At 49.8% G+C, this 16,334-nt stretch overlaps 1 long non-coding RNA gene across 1 annotated transcript in view; it reads left to right on the top strand.

The window, feature by feature from the left end:
- The first annotated feature begins 1,249 nt into the window (after positions 1-1,249).
- Positions 1,250-16,334, top strand: part of LOC145723549 (uncharacterized) — a 48,085-nt gene continuing 33,000 nt past the window's right edge. Inside the window, exon 1 of the long non-coding RNA XR_014148698.1 lies at positions 1,250-1,517. This is a non-coding gene — a long non-coding RNA (uncharacterized LOC145723549). The remainder of the gene's footprint in view (positions 1,518-16,334) is intronic.

Raw genomic sequence — 16,334 nt, forward strand, 5'->3', positions numbered from 1 at the left:
GAAGGCTCTGGTTGGGGGTGTGGTCAGTGGCCCAACCTCCCCCTACAAAGAACTTCAATAGCCCCATTCAGTGGAGAGGGCAGGAATGCTGAGCTGGCCAGTGGGGCCTGAGTCAGCTGCAGGGGCAGCTTGGCCCTGGGCCCTGGGGCATCCAGTCAGCCCCCTGGGAGGGCAGAGGGGCAGAGATCTGGGCCCCCTGACCCCTTCTGGTCCTGATGTGCCACGTTCTACACACCTTAGCCTGGGAAGCTGGAGGTGGGCGTGGCGGGGGGGGAATCAGCATTTGCAGGCACCTCTCTTTGTGTCTACCTCTCCCTGCTGCCAGAGAAAATTCACGGCAGAAGATAAAGTTGGTTTTTCCACCTTACCTCCTTTGTTTGGACCCTTCATTCATTCATTCCTTCACTCACTCCCTCACTCACTCACTCAACCAGGATTGCTTGCTAGAACACCCTCCCTGGAGGCTCAGCCCCTGTGGCTTCCCATCCTGGCTGCCCAGGTCCCCCAGTGTGACTCCCTTCACCCCATTCACCTCCAGCTCCCCTGCCTTTAACTGAGCCTCACTGGGGCTCTCTCAACTGGGTGCCCCTTTGCCCTCGGTGGTTGGTTAATCTCTTTCTGCCAGAGCAGAATGGGATTGGCCTGTGCCCTCCAGGGGCTCAAGGTCTGGTGGGGGAGGAAGGCGGGAGTTGAGGGGAGGGAAAGTGGTTCTAAACACTGTAGCGGGGGCGGGGGGGATCAGGACTCTAATGGAAGGATGGACAGGACACTGTAGAGGCTCAGGGAGGTGGGGCTGGTTTCACAGGGGAGGGGACATTGGACCTGAGACACTTGAAGCCTGCAGAGGTGTTGGCTAGGTGGCGTGGAGCTGGGAAAGCATGGGAACAGACAGGGGAAACAGCCTGAGCAAAGGCCCTGAGGTGTGTTTTGGGAACTGGGAGCTTGGTACCTTCTCTCCTCTTGCACCTGTCGTGCAGTGCCCAGGCAAGCAGGCCTGTGTCCTCAGGGTGAGCAGGCCACTGGACAGCCACCCGAGTGTCCATCTCTCCTGTGGGTGGACTGCTGTGGTGTCCAAGGCCAGTGCTGTGCTGTTTGCTCCAGGGCTGGTGCCTGCCTCACCGAGCTCGGGGCTCTGGGGACTCTGCTCTCTGGGCTGAGGTAGGCAGGATACATAAAACTTTAAGAGCTGATGTCATCTCTGAAAAATGCCCCCTTCCTGCAGAGCCAGGGGCCCAGTGTTTGTGTTGGAGGGGATGGTCAGCCTGGCATGGCTGGGGCTGCTTGGGGGCTGTCTGTCTCTGCTGTCCTATTCCTGTTCTCTCTCCTTCCACCAGCTCCAAGCCTGGCTCTGGCTGGAAGGACCTGGGTCTCACAGCGCAGTGACTCCCCACCACCTCCCTCCCCCTCCAGTCCAGGATCCAGGGCTGACTGGGGCCAGCCTGAGGCCTGCAGCAACCAGGGCAGGACCCTACCTTTGGGTCTGAAGTCCCTGGGGGCCAGGCCTGGCTGAAAAGCAGGTATGTTGGTGGGGGAGCGGGGAAGGTGGCCTTTGGGCTCATGTAGCCCCTCGTTTTCTCTCCCTGCAAGAGGCTGCAGAGGGGGGGGCCCCTCTGCCAATAGCCCCCACAGCACCCAGCACGTAGCCCAGCTCTGTGACTTTCAGGAAGGGACTTGGTAAAGGCAGAACGCCTGGGCAGCACTGGTGGGTGGCATGCATTTGGGTCCAGATATGGGAGAGGCCTAGCTCAGCCTGCTCTGTGGTTCAGGATCCTTCAGAGCTAACGGAGGGGCTAGAGTGGGAAAGACACTGGGGATTTGGGAAAAACAGATTCCTGCCTCCATGTAGCCAAGAGGTAGCTATGGGTTCCAGGGACAGTGACTTTCTCTCTCCGGGACCGAGGTTCCCTATCTATAAAACGAGAGCAGCTCTCTCAGGGTCCCCTGGCTGGTACAGTGGGGCCTCGCAATTCTCTTCCCTGGCCACAGGAGCTAGTTTTTCTCTCTCCAGAGGGGTCTCTAGGCTCCATCCACCACCACCACCACCCCCGGCCCTGCAACCCAACTCAGCCCTATCCAGCCCTGACCTGAGGGGACCAGTCCCAGGAGACAAGGTTCAGTGCTGGCGTGCTGTGTGACACTGGGCCACCCATTGCCCCTCTCTGGGCCTTTGTTTTCTCCCCTGTAAAAACTAAGGAGGCTGGCTCCTAGTTGTCTGGTCTTCCTTAGCTCTGGGGTTTATTAAAGAGGTGATAGGCTGTTTTTAGGTTGTCTTGGTTTGGGTTTTGTAGGAGGCAGGGAAGCTGGTCAGGGCAGTGCTGACGATGCTGGGATGGAGGTGAGGGGTTTGCAGGGATGACGGTGGGGCGGCTTCGCCGGAGCGTGTCAGGAGGTTGTGGGGTGTGTGTTCCGGGAGCGCTGGGGAAAAGAGCCCCCCTCAGGGTGTAGATCTGTCCAGGGGGTCAGGAACATGGGGCCAGGAGTGGGGTGCTTGGCTTATAAGGAGCACTCTGGGCCCGAGTCAGACTTTCTTCTGAGGCTGGGGCAGAGGCAAGTTGTCTGTGACGGGCCTCTGGGGGAGGGGGCGGGGAGGAGGGTGGAAAGGATGGGGCGCGTGGCTCGTGGAGCAGAGGAGGGCAGTGGTTAGGCTCCAAGACTGGAGTCAGACATCACTTGGCTCCCCAGCTCAGCACCTGGCAGCTGGGTGTTAGACACACGTCCCTGAACTTCTCTGAGCCGTTTTTCTTGTGTAAATGGGGATACGTGCTTCCTAACTGAAACATTAAAGGACACGATAGATGTAAGTGCTTCCTGCGGTGCCTGGCAGGGAGAAAGTCCCCAGCAAATGATCCCTGTCATCAATGCCATCACGTTCTCAAGGCTGACCCCCTCGTACCAGGGTGTTCTGGGTGAGGCACAGCGCCTGATGGTCTGATGAGGGGTTTCCGTGATCGGAGGGCTTTGGTTGTTTGGGAGATGCCCAAATCCTGCCATGCTGCGGGCTCTGCACGAGCCAGGCCCCTCTGTCCCTGCTGAAGGCGAGCTTTGCGTCCTAGAGCCCCAGGCACTGCCCAGGGCCAGGGTGCCCAGGAGTCGGTGGACTTGGAGGGCGGCTGCTAGCTCGGGCCGTGGGAACAAAACGTAGGGCCTTTCACCTTCCGGCCGTGGATGATTAACATCCATAGTTCTCTTCACTTCTCAGAGTGCCCAACTTTTTGTTATAAAAGTGTTCAAACATACAGGAAGGTTGGAGGAATTGCACCTTTCACACCGTGCATCTGCCGAATGTCCACTGAGACTCTACTTTACTCTGCTTTGCTTTATCACGGCCTCTCCTCCCCCTGCCAGCCAGCCAGCCAGCCACTCAGCTTCTCCTGTGCCTTTCCCAGTAAGGGGCAGATGCTGAGTCACTGCACCCCTAAACACTTCAATGGCATCTCACCAACTCTATTTGTTTCGGGCTCTGTTCTCTTCGAGGCAAAATCTGCTCCCAGTGAAATGCATGCATCCCACGTGCACTATTCTGTGAGTTTTGACAAAAGCGGTCACATATCCCCAAACCACTACGTCCGACTCTGAGTCACACTGCATCTATCTGAGGACTTTGGGGGAAAATACCTGCAGGTCTGAAGAACAGGAATCCCATGTCTTGTTTCCCGCTGAGCTCGGACTGCTTGGAAATGCTGAGATACATCTGCGGCCTGCCTCCAGCCTGGGCCCAAGACTTGACTAATGCATTTTTGTGTCATCTCACTCTCCCTTCCCCCTGATCTCCCGGTCTGTTATTTTTAAATCCTGAGGTATCTACCACTCGGCAAGCTGGTTCTCAAATCCTTTTTTTGGAACAAGACCGAAGGAGTGCTGCATAAATAATCATATTGGAATCTTCAGGAGGTTTCAATGGTTGGTGGTGCCCAAATATGTGAAACCGAGGCTGTTCCAGTACGTCTGGAATGAATTGACACCCTAGCCACAGAGCATGGACCTGTGTGCATAGCGTGCATGTATCCACACGCACGCACGCACACACGCACACACGCACCCACACACACACGCGGATACTCTTCGTGGGCCAGCCACTGGCACTCACTGTGAAACCGCCAATTCTAAACCAAAGGAGCCCACTCAGCAGTGGCCTTGCTGCCCAGGACCCTTGCAGGGCAGACGCTGGGAGGGGCTGCCCTCAGATGGCTGGAGGCCAGCCCCTGCGATCAAACGCTGATGACGATGACTGTTCTGGAACCAGGCTGCCCCGTGGGCCAGCACTTCCCCACCTGAGAGCTCTTCGGTCTGAGCTCATCTGCTGGCGGCTTCCCTCCCGGGTCCTGCCTGGCGTTTTCTCCCCCAGTTCCACTCCTGGGGAGCCCCCGGGCCAGGCAGGTTCCAGATGGTGGAGGGTGGAGAGGGTGAGGACTGAAGCGGGGAGCGGCGGAGACTCTCAGCAAAAGTGGGAGAAAAGCCTCCCATCAATTTTCCTTCCTCAGAACCTTGTCTGGGTCTGTCTTCCAGAGCCAGCATCACCAAGCTCATCTCATGTTTACTGAAAAGCCTGTTTGATCGGAGTCTCTCTTCACCAGACTCCAATCTCGTCTGCTTTCATTCATGATTGCATGTTATTTGTTTAAGGAATGAATGAATGGAGGTATTTTTGGTTTTGCCTTCCTCCCTGCACAAGCTCAGGGGACCATCCCTGGGCAGGGAGTAGGCCTGGGCTGGGGACTGGCATCCTCGAGGACGGACCTCAGGGCTGCTTAGACAACCTCGTTGGGGAGGAGGCGCCAGCTTGGAAGAGGGGAGCCTGGGTCCTTCTACAGGGAGTATTTCAAGGAACGATGCTGGTGACTACCTCCTAAGGAGGAAGGACCCACGAGGCCCAGTGATGATCTCAGAAAGTTTCTGAAACAGTAGCCAGGGATCCAAAATTTTAAAGACAGTGAAAGATACTTTTTTTTTTTTTTAAGATTACTTATTTATTTATTTGAGAGAGAGCGAGCACAAACAGGGGGAAGAGGAAGAAGCAGGCTCCCCGCTGACCCGGGAGCCCCAATGTGGGCCTCGACCCCAGGACCCTGGGATCATGACCTGAGCCGAAGGCAGACACTTAACCGACTGAGCCACCCAGGCACCCCAAGACAGTGGAAGATTCTAAGGCTTGTGTGTGTGTATAGTATGAAAATAATATATGTGTAAAAATATATATATAACTTTTAAGTTTAAAAAATTACACAGATAATACACAAATACATTCACATTACAAAGCAATGGCAACCATCCCTGAAATAAATGGAACAAAAATGGGTGAGGCGCCTTCTCCTAGTCCCCTTCTCCCATCTTCCCCCCCAGAGATGGCCATTTCCAACAACTGGCCACATCCTTCCCTGCCTTTCCTCTGTGTTTTCATACAAATTAGGTACATATACGTATAGGTCGCTTTGATTGTTTACATCAGTGGAGATAGATAGGTAGAATTGTTTGGCAACTTGTGTTTTTTCTTTTTATAGTATATGTTGGGGATCTTTCTGGATCAATGCACCCAGCACCTCTTCATTTGTTTTAATGCTTTCACAGTGTTACATTGGATGGATGTTCCATAATTGATCTAACCAGTCCCCTGTGGGTGGACTTTTTTTTTTTCTTAAGATTTTATTTATTTTTTAACAGACAGAGACACAGCAAGAGAGGGAACACAAGCAGGGGGAGAGGGAGAGGGGGAAGCAGGCTTCCCGCCCGATGCGGGGCTCGATCCCAGGACCCTGGGACCATGACCTGAGCCGAAGGCAGACGCTTAACGACTGAGCCACCCAGGTGCCAACTTTTTTTTTCCCCCCATGCTTTGCTCTCACAAAGAATGTTACAGTGAATATACCTGCCCCTGTAATTTCATCCCTGCGTGTGTGCACCTATTCCTAAAAGTGGAATTGCTGAGTTAGTTGTGACTTTGATGGATGTTGCCAACTTGCCCTTCATTAGAGGTAAACCTCATTCTTTTTAACCAAAGCGTATTCAGTGTCAACATTTAACCACCGTAACTAGAGAGAGATGAGAAAGGCACTGTGGCTCAGTATGTGCAAACCAACGCGGCCTGTGGCTGGTGGCTGGGAAGGGCTTGACTCCTGCGGGGAGCTCAGCGGTGAGAGGGAGGTATATTCGCTCCAGCTAATTCCCGAAGAAACCATCACTGGTCCAGAGTTTTACAAAGTGTATTTCTATGTCTAATCAATCTTGCTTAACCCTATTGAATGAGGAAGGGCAATATCACCTATTTTTGTCCCATTCTGTGGATGAGTAAACTGAACGTTGAAAGAGTCAAAATCAAGGGACCAGCATGCTCAGGCTCTGAGTCTCCAACATGTCAACTGCTTTCCCCTTTCACTTCCTGTGTCTCTCCACTCTTGCCACCCCCTCTACACCAAATCCTCCCCAAATAATGCTGCTTTCAGGATGACTCCCCAAGCCACATCCTCAGGCCCCAGCAAACCTAGGAATATGTAATGAAATGAGAGGTAGTGAGGATTTGCCTGAAATATACCCCCGAGGCTGTCCCAGGGGTTAGAACTGATAGATTCTTATTGCTTGGACAGGCTCAAGGACAGATGGTAGGAACTGGGCTCCTTCTACCCAGCCCCTTCACCCCCTAGGGCCAGAAAATTAGTTACTTAAGTTTGAAGAATAAATAATTGGGGGGGGGGGAAGATGCATAAATTAACACATGTGTGGAAAAGCAAAAGACCTAAGTTATAAAGGTACTTCATCATGCAGACTCCATTTGGTTTTTTGGTGTGTGCAGTTGACCCTTGAACAACCGGTGAGGCGGGGGGCGGTTAGGGGCACTGACCCCTGAACAGTCCAATATCCATGCATAACTTTTGACTCATCAAAAACTTAATAGTCTACTGTTGACTGAAAGCCTTACCAATACACCTAAAGTCAATTACCCCATATCTTGTATGTTACTTATATTATATACTGTATTTTTATGATACAATAAGCTAGAGAAGAAAATGTTATTAGGAAAATCATAAGGAAGAGAAAATACATTTACAGTGCTGTTCTGTGTTTACTGATACTGTAAATTTATGCCATCTGTTTATAAGATGAATAATCTGTCTGTCCCTACATAATACTGTCTTACGTGATGCAAAGTGTGATAGATGTTCCACATACTGACAACACGAGGCATCAAAAATGAAAAGATAATGTCTGATCTGTTTTCCTGTGCATAAGGTTTGATAGATTTTAACTTTGTAATAGATTTGTATCTTATGGTAGACTAGTATCCACATCTATTTTATGCATTCATGACATACCTAACTTTGTCTTAATTTTTTTTGATATTTCTAGGCTATGTGGTTCATCTGAGTTTTATCAAATTGCCACAAACCTCCAAAAATTTTCCAATATATTTCATTGAAAAAAAGCTGTGTATAAGTGGACCCACGCAGTTCAAACCCACGTTGTTCAAGGGTCACCAGTAAATGTGTTTTTGTGTTTTTTTAAAGATTTTATTTATTTGACAGAGAGAGACACAGTGAGAGAGGGAACACAAGCAGGGGGAGTGGGAGAGGGAGAAGCAGGCTTCCCATGGAGCAGGGAGCCCGATGCAGGGCTCGATCCCAGGACCCAGGGATCATGACCTGAATCGAAGGCAGATGCTTAACGACTGAGCCACCCACTTTCCTGTCATTCAGGTTCTAGCTCACATATCACCACCCAATTAAAATTCCTGGGCTCAGCTCACTTTTTTTTTTTTTTTTTAAGATTTTATTTATTTATTTGACACAGAGAGACAGCGAGAGAGGGAACACAAGCAGGGGGAGTGGGAGAGGGAGAAGCAGGCTTCCCCGCAGAGCAGGGAGCCCGATGCGGGGCTCGATCCCAGGACCCTGGGATCATGACCTGAGCCGAAGGCAGACGCTTAACGACTGAGCCATCCAGGCGCCCTGTGTAAATGTGTTTTTAACAAATTTCTTCCCACCCTTTTCCCTGTTATATTCTCACTCAGATGTGATCACCCTGTGTATCCAGTTTTGAATCCTGTTGTCTTCATTTCATTTAAGATCATCAACACGTCACATATGCTTTATGGTAGCAGCTTCTAAGGTGGCGCCCGGTGATCTTGATGGGGTTCCAGACATGCTACCCCAAAATATGGCACCTTGGAATATTGAATAGTTTAAGCTGAAAGAGTCTGAGAAGACAGCAGAGGCAGGAAGGTCACTTTGACCTTCTGTCTGCCCTTCTCCCCTGAACCAATTCAGAAACCCTCCTGAGAGAGGTGCCCTCCCTATACGGGAAGAAAGGACCACCATTATCGCCAAGGACAGAAACTTCAAGAAGAATCTGAACAAACAGGCCTTGCTAAGTTTCCCCCAGTTTACTACACTGGCCTCACATTCTCTGACCCATCATATTTCTGCACGACCGCCCACTCCTCGTCAAACCTAGCATAGAAATACTCAGGTCTGTTTTTTCTGGTCTTCATTTCCTTAGGAAGGCTCCCGTGTCATATGAAACTTATATTAAATATATTTGTATGCTCTTCTCCTGTTAATCTTGTCAGTTTAATTTTCAGAGCCAGCCAAGGACCCCAAGGGTGGAGGAACTTTTCCCTGGTATTCACACGCTCTCCCCTTGAAACTGGGCTAGACCTAGTGACTCCATTCTAATGAATAGAATGCAGCAGAAATGAGGGGAGGTCACTTTACAGGTGACCCTTGAACAACGTGGGTTTGAACTGCGTGGGTCCACTTATACACAGCTTTTTTTCAATGAAATATATTGGAAAATTTTTGGAGGTTTGTGGCAATTTCAAAAACTCAGATGAATCACATAGCCTAGAAATATCAAAAAAATTAAGAAATTACAGAGGCCCATGTGCCTTCCAGCTTGCTCACTTGCTTGGAGGGAAGCCAGATGCTGTGTTGTGGGCTGTCTTGTGGAGGGGCCCACAAGTTGAACTGATGTCTCAAGAGCCAACAGGGACCTGAGCAGGCCAACAGCCACTTAAGTGAACTGGGAGGTGGATCCTCTCCCAGCCAAGCTTGGAGGTGATGGCAGCCTCCTGAGGGACCCTGACCCAGAGGCTCCCAGCCGAGCCACAGAAAGCCTGAGACAGTAAATGCCTGTTAAGCCACTAATTTTGAGGGTAATTTGTTTCTCAGAAATAGGTAGCTAATCCATATTCTCTGGTCTACATTTTCCTACTGTGGATGTCTGGGCTGTGTTTCACTTCTCATTAATATGAAATTCACTTTAGGGGCACCTGGGAGGCTCAGTCAGTTTAGGCATCTGCCTTCGGCTCAGGTCGTGATCCCAGGATCCTGGGATCGAGTCCCGCTTTGGGCTCCCTGCTCAGCAGGGAGTCTGATTCTCCCTCTCCTACTCCCCTGCTTGGCTCTCTTGCTTTCTCTCTCTGTCAAATAAAAAAAAAAAAAAATTCACTTTAGTGAATATCTTCCTGTCCAACGAGCCTTTTCTGAATGTAGCATTATTTCCAGAGGGTGACTCCATCAGGGAGATGATGGAGGTCAAGATTAAGACATGTATAATTTTTCAACATCCCCAAATTACTGTTCTCCAAACAAGGGGTGACCAAGTGGGGTCATGCCCAGGTCCCCATTTCCACACAACCTTGGCCAGCACCTTTCGTAGTCTTCCTGATGATCAGTGTTTCCAGCAGCGATCAGATAATAATCAGGCCTTCCCTGCCTACCTCCCATGGTTATTATCCAACCTGAAATAAAAATCATGTCAATCAAAAGTCCCCTGGATTCCGCATGGTGCTCTCCAAGGTTGAGAGAGGATAAAGTTTTTGCTTAGAATTGCAGGACTTCTCTAAGCTCTGCTTATCCCAGCCTCTTCCATTATAAGAGAGGAAGCAGGGGCTCAGAGATGACCACGGGTGTGCTTGGGGTCACAGCTAATTCATGGCAGGGCAAGGACAAGATAACCCAAGTCCTTTGCCTCCCTGCATCAAGCTCCTCCTTTGAACCCAGCTTCCACCCTTCACATAGCCTGAACCAGATATTCAGGCAGAACTGTAGGTCTCTCCTGCAGCCTCTGGGGATCCATAAAATCCCCACATTTCAAGAAAAGCTGGCTCCAAATCCTTCCTCCCCGCTAACCTGGCCATCCAACAACCCTCCCCCCATTTCCACTCCCTGAGGCCAGTAAGCCACCCCAATGTGGCTCTGCCCGGCTCACTCCTCCTGCATCTCAAGGCTGGCTGGCCCCTTGGCTCCAGCCTCCTCCTCTCTCCAGGCCCCTCTTTTAGGCCATGAACCCCAGCCCTGTTGTTTCCATCCCCCTGTCACTGTGGCCAAGAAAACAGGAAGCGTCTGAGTCACCCATTGTCCCCTGGGCTTTGGCTGTCTGGGCCCGAGTTCTGGAGTCAGGGAAGGACAAGGAGGGAAGAGGTTGTCTTCATAGAAGCCAACTGTCTTGTGGAGCCCACCTTCCTAGCACTGCCTTCCAGCTTGGGGGACCCCAAACAGCCTGTGGGCTAGGAACCTCCCTGGCTCTTCATGGGATAAAGGCAAGAGCACTACCTCAAGATTTGAAATTGTAGGAGTTGGCTCTGCTCCCCATGGGCTGTGGACCCTTGGGCTTGTCCGGTGGTTCTCAAGCTTGTTTTCTTTCTTTCTTTCTTTTTTTTTTTAAAGATTTTATTTATTTATTTGACAGATAGAGACATAGCGGGAGAGAGAACACAAGCTGGGGGAGCAGGAGTGGGAAAAGCAGGCTTCCCGCTGAGCAGGGAGCCCAATGTGGAGCTCCATCCCAGGACCCTGGGACCATGACCTGAGCCGAAGGCAGACACTTAACGACTGAGCCACCCAGGCGCCCCTCAAACTTGGTTATTTATTAAAATCACCCAGAGTGCTTTAAAAAAGACTGACCATGGGGCTCCAGCCCCAGAGATTCAGGTTTAATTTTTAAAAGCTCCCCAGGTGATTCCAAAGTGCAGCCAGGCTTGGGAACCACTCCCTGAGCCTCAGTTTCTCGTCTGTCAGGTAGGGCTCATAATGCCTATTTTCCACAGCTGCTGAGAAACAGGATATCCTGAGTGTGTTCAGGCACATTGAAATGTAAACACTAGTGTGAGAAGTCTTTCTATGCCCACCTGTGGGAGGGCTTGGGCGGAGGTGGGGTACTCCGAGGGTTCCCTTGCTCTTGAGAACCCAGGTCAGGATGACAGTGGCAGGACATCAGTGAGTGTGCTAAAGAGCATGAGCAAGCCTGTCTCCCGTCCCCCTGTGGTCGTGCTCCAAAGTGCCCAGCACCTGAGCAGAGGAAATGCAGGGGGCAAACAGCAGCTGTCACTCCAGGCCCGGCCCCCAACGAGCTGTTGGTTCAGTGGGGGAGAAGAGCAGGCATGCAATGGCTCAAAATACAAGGCAGAGGGATAACAGTGTTCCAAGAGTGGAAGATACAAGCTGACAATGAGATGGGTTCTTGCTGGAGGGAGAAAGGAAGACTTCCTGTAGGAGATGGCATCTATGCCAGGGGGCTCCAGCAGGGTCTGGGGACTCCAGACTGAGGGACATACAGGAACAAAGGCAGAAAGGTAGGAAGGAAAGTGCATTCAAGGGGCGCCTGGGTGGCTCAGTCGTTAAGCGTCTGCCTTCGGCTCAGGTCATGATCCCAGGATCCTGGGATCGAGCCCCGCATCGGGCTCCCTGCTCTGCGGGAAGCCTGCTTCTCTCTCTCTCGCTCCCCCTGCTTGTATTCCCTCTCTCGCTGTGTCTCTCTCTGTCACATAAATAAATAAAATCTTAAAAAAAAAAAAAAAGAAAGTGCATTCAAGACTTCCCATGGCCACCTGGAGGCAAGAGTGAGCATGGAGGGGACAGGACAGGTGGGAGGCCAGTCACCTGGGCAGGGGCCAGCCTTCCTTTCCAGTCCTTTCCCCTTGGGAACACAAGTATATACCGTATGATTCCATTTATGAACAAGTACATTTATTTTAGGGGGTGATCTGATCATTCCCTATTTCAAGTATCTGTCTTTGATATCAATGGTTTCAGCGGGTCCTTGGCTATGTTGTCTTACCACCTGTGTGTCTGGTTATCTTTTTTTAATTTTAAAAATTATTTATAGATTTCTTTGAGGTTTTTTTTTTTAAGATTTATTTATTTGTTTGAGAAAGAGAGAGAGAGAGCACAAGCAGGGGGTGGGGCAGAGGGAGAAGAAGAGAAAATCTCCAGCAGACGCCCCCCTGAGCACAGAGCCCGATGCAGGGCTCGATCTCATGACACATGAGACCATGACCTGAGCTGAAACCAAGAGTTGGATGCCACCCAGGTGCCCCATTAAGTTTCTTTAAGTTTTTGTGCCTGGTTATCTTTGATTGTAGATTGAACATTTGTTTGAAACATCACCCGGCTCATGACCTGAACCGAAGGCAGATGCTCAATGGACTGAGCCACCCAGGCGTTCCCCCCCGCCTTCTTTTTCTTTTAAATTGAAGAGATTGATAGTTAGCTACATATACTTATTTGCTTTTTCTGACAATACAAAAAATGTTCAAAACAATAATACCAAAATGAATTAAAAACATGCAGTGAGAGGCATGTGCCCTGCATCCAGCTGATGTGATTTGTCCTGGGTCTATGCAGCTCTTTGGGACCTCACTGCCGTCTTTCCTCAGGCTGCTGGGGCTGTTATCCAAGGCCACATCCTTCCTGTCCAGGCTATTTCTTCCAGGGGAAATAAAACCCTTCTAGACTTTAAACTCAGTTTGCAAATCTTACTGTATTTATAAGCATCAAATTTTAACAATCTTTTTTGAGACATCTTTGAATAATGTTTGGTCCAGTTTATAAATTCAATCAAATATTTTAAAACATTTTATTTTGGGAATTTTTTTTTTTTTTTTTTTTAGGTATTCTCCATGCCCAATGTGGGGTTTGAATTCACAACCCCGAGATCAAGAGTTGCATGCTCTAGCGACTGAGCCAGCCTGGTGCCCCTTACAATATTTTAACCTTTATTCAAAAATTAGACTTCCTATTTTAGTAGTCCAATTTCTAACTGAACCAACAAGAGCATTTCTCCTGAGTATTAAATAATCTTTATAAAACTGTAAGTTAAACTTATTAAAAAATCTAGAATAATAATAAAAATTAAAATATGGTGAATTTGAAGTTCTCTTACATGTTCTACTATGATGTTTAAATTAAGTAAGATTTAAATTTAAGATGCTCAGTTTAAATTATTCAGTTATATGTGTTCAGTAAATAGTTATAAGGCTGTTGCTGTAAAAGACCACATCACCTTATACATTATAAACGTTATAGAGTAACAAATACACACTGATTACCTGGACACAAAAATATCAATGTCATGGCCAAGTAGCCCACATCCTTGGAGCCAAATGTTATACACACTTCCCAGATCTTCTGGTGCAGTTTCCTCCCAGGCAGACAGTCTGATTGGATTTTGCATTTGACCCTTACATTAGTGTGATAGACAGGATAAGATCTTCCCTCCCCGAGATATCCACATCCTTATCCCCGGAACGTGTGAATATGTTACCTTACACGGCAAAAGGGACTTTGCAGGTGTGATTAAGTTAAGGATCTTGAGATGGGGAGAGTATCCTGCATTATCCAGGTGGGCCTAATGTAATCACAAGGGTCCTTATAAGGGACGGGGAGCAGGAGACTCAGAGAGAGAGTTGGTAACCAAAGCAGAGGTCGGAGTGATGTGATTGCTGGCTGAAAGGGAGCTGGGAGCCAAGAGATGAGAGCGACCTCTAGAAGCTGAAAGAAGGCGAGGGAACAGATTCTCCCCCTAGAGCCTCCAGCAGGAATGCAGTCCTGCCAACACCTGATTTCAGCCAGGGAAACCCATTTGGGACTTCTGATGTCCAGAGCTGTAAGATAATAAATATGTATTGTTTTAACCCACTAAATCTGTGGTAATTTGTTACAGCAGCAGTAAGAAACTAATACAGTATATAAATACAATTTTTCACTTAACCTTAAGATTTCTGAGTTCAATATGATCCTAAGATATGTAAATATCCGTTCTATTGAATTTTAAGGACTTTTGAATGATCACAACAATAAAATTACATTATAAAGATAAATAGAAGCTCAAGTTTGTCTACACAGTAGTGTTTGCCCAGCACACTCTGTTCCTCACTATCCCTCATTCCGTGTGGCTTCGTAAGCACTTACTGAATGTGATTGTTTGGGTTTGTTTCTAATCAGACAGGTTCACATTCTACAGTGGACAGTCCTACGTTCTTGGAATGTGGCTTCTGCAGCTACTGGGGCTTCTTGATGATATTCAGACACCCGAGGACTGTTGTAGATGTCACTTCTTTTTTTTTTTTAAGATTTATTTATTTATTTGACAAAGAGACAGCGAGAGAGGGAACACAAGCAGGGGGAGTTGGAGAGGGAGAAGCAGGCTTCCCGCGGAGCAGGGAGCCCGATGTGGGGCTCGATCCCAGGACCCTGGGACCATGACCCGAGCTGAAGGCAGATGCCCAACGACTGAGCTACCCAGGCGCCCTGTAGACGTCACTTCTATCAGCGACTATATGGGACAGGTCCCTAGGACGCGCGTGATGACAGCCGCAGAGAACCAGCATGCTGTGGTTTGCTAAGTGCAGGGACAGACTGTTGTGCAGAACATCTTCCCATCATAGAGGGGCGAGGGTCGGGGGGTGGTCAGGGCGATCTGGCGACATGGGCCGAGAAGGGACAGCACATGACTGGAATTGCATGGCTGGGAAACATGAAAGAAAGTTTGCCATGCAACCTGGGGGACCCTTGGTGGGGAAGAGAGGAGACCCAGGCTGGGGCTGGTGGGCATCCCTCTGGAGCCGAACTCCTCCATCAGCTTGGATTCAGGCAGGCCTGGGTTTCAGTCCCAGGCCTGTCTTGTACTCAGTTTCTTCATCTGAACAGTGTTATCCATGCTAGATAGAACCTTCCTGTCCACAGGGAGGCAGGAGGCTACTGGAAGGGCGGGGAGGACAGCCTATGTCTAGGGAGGTAAGTCCGGCTCCAGCCGGTGCGGCCCTGGGGATCTGAGCTCACTCACCTGCGAGGACATCCCTTGCCTCCTCCCCCCTCCTCACGGCCCAGACCCAGACCTTCACTCGCACTGATGGCAATACTGGCGAATGACCCAGTGAGGGGTGTGTGAGACTCCAGATTAAACTGCATGGACCAGAACCTGGGGGTGTGGCAGCTCGGGAATCTGATCCCCAGGGGACCCTGGAGCCTCACTGGAGTTGAGAACTGCTGGGTCCAGCCTCAGAACTCGAGTCTGGGTCTGCACAGACTGCTCCTGACCCACCACCCCCTTTCACGGCCAGGCTCGCGCCTCAGGCCTCGTGCTGGGGATAGTGACCTTCTCCAGGTCTGCCTTCCCACAGTGTCTTTGGGGTTTGTGCAGAATGCCCAGTTACATTTTAATTCCAGATGAGCAACTTAGGTTTTTTTAGTATAAGTATATTCCAAGATTTGCGTGGGACGTGCTTACATTGAAAATATTACTTGTTGTTTATCTGAAATCTAAATGAACCAGTCATCTTATATTTTACCTGATAACCCTATTGCCCAGGCCTGAGGCATCTTTCCTGGTTTTGAGACACCCTCATGCCCCTGGTGGACACACTGATGCCTGGGAGATTTCCCACCTGGGCCCACCATCACTGGTCAAAGTATCCAGGGAAACCTTGCGAGAGGTGACTTGTGGTAATTTGTTAATTTTAAATTTGTAATTTGAAGAGTGAGTGGGAAGGAAGCCTGGAAGGTGTCCCCATAAAGGGGGCCAGGATGAGAGAGGCCGCCTTCTAGGCTCTGACCCCCTTAGGCTCCCATGGATGGGGGAGAGGGTAAACACCACCCCTGCCCTCCCCTGCCACCCAGGTCTCCAGGATGGTGGGAGGGCTCAGAACTAGTGATGGTGAATCTGGAGGAAGTTCTGGAAACAGACATGGCAAGATAAGGATCCCTCCAGATGGCTGTCTGACATTGAATCATCTAATCCCGGGCCTCCTTTGGGCCCGTTTCCTGGGGAGAGGGGCTGCTGGCCTGCAGAGGGCGGCCTCCCCTCACGGTGCTGGTGGTGGCCGTGAGGGCTGAGATGAGGCTGAGCGATAGGTCAGGCCAAGGAGGGGGGCACTCAACCAGGTCAGAGACCTGTAATCTGTCAGACCCACCACCTCCTAACATAAAATATTGTGGATGCCCCTTTTACAATCCTGAAATGAAATTCACACATATTACCACCAAGTCAGAGACATAAATAAAACACAAATGTATGGCTTTAATTGTAATAGAAAGGAGAAATGAAATGAAAGCAATTGAGAATAA

Source organism: Leptonychotes weddellii, chromosome 9, assembly GCF_054177405.1.
Source record: "Leptonychotes weddellii isolate Sample4059 chromosome 9, ASM5417740v2, whole genome shotgun sequence".
Classification (NCBI taxonomy): Eukaryota; Metazoa; Chordata; class Mammalia; order Carnivora; family Phocidae; genus Leptonychotes; species Leptonychotes weddellii.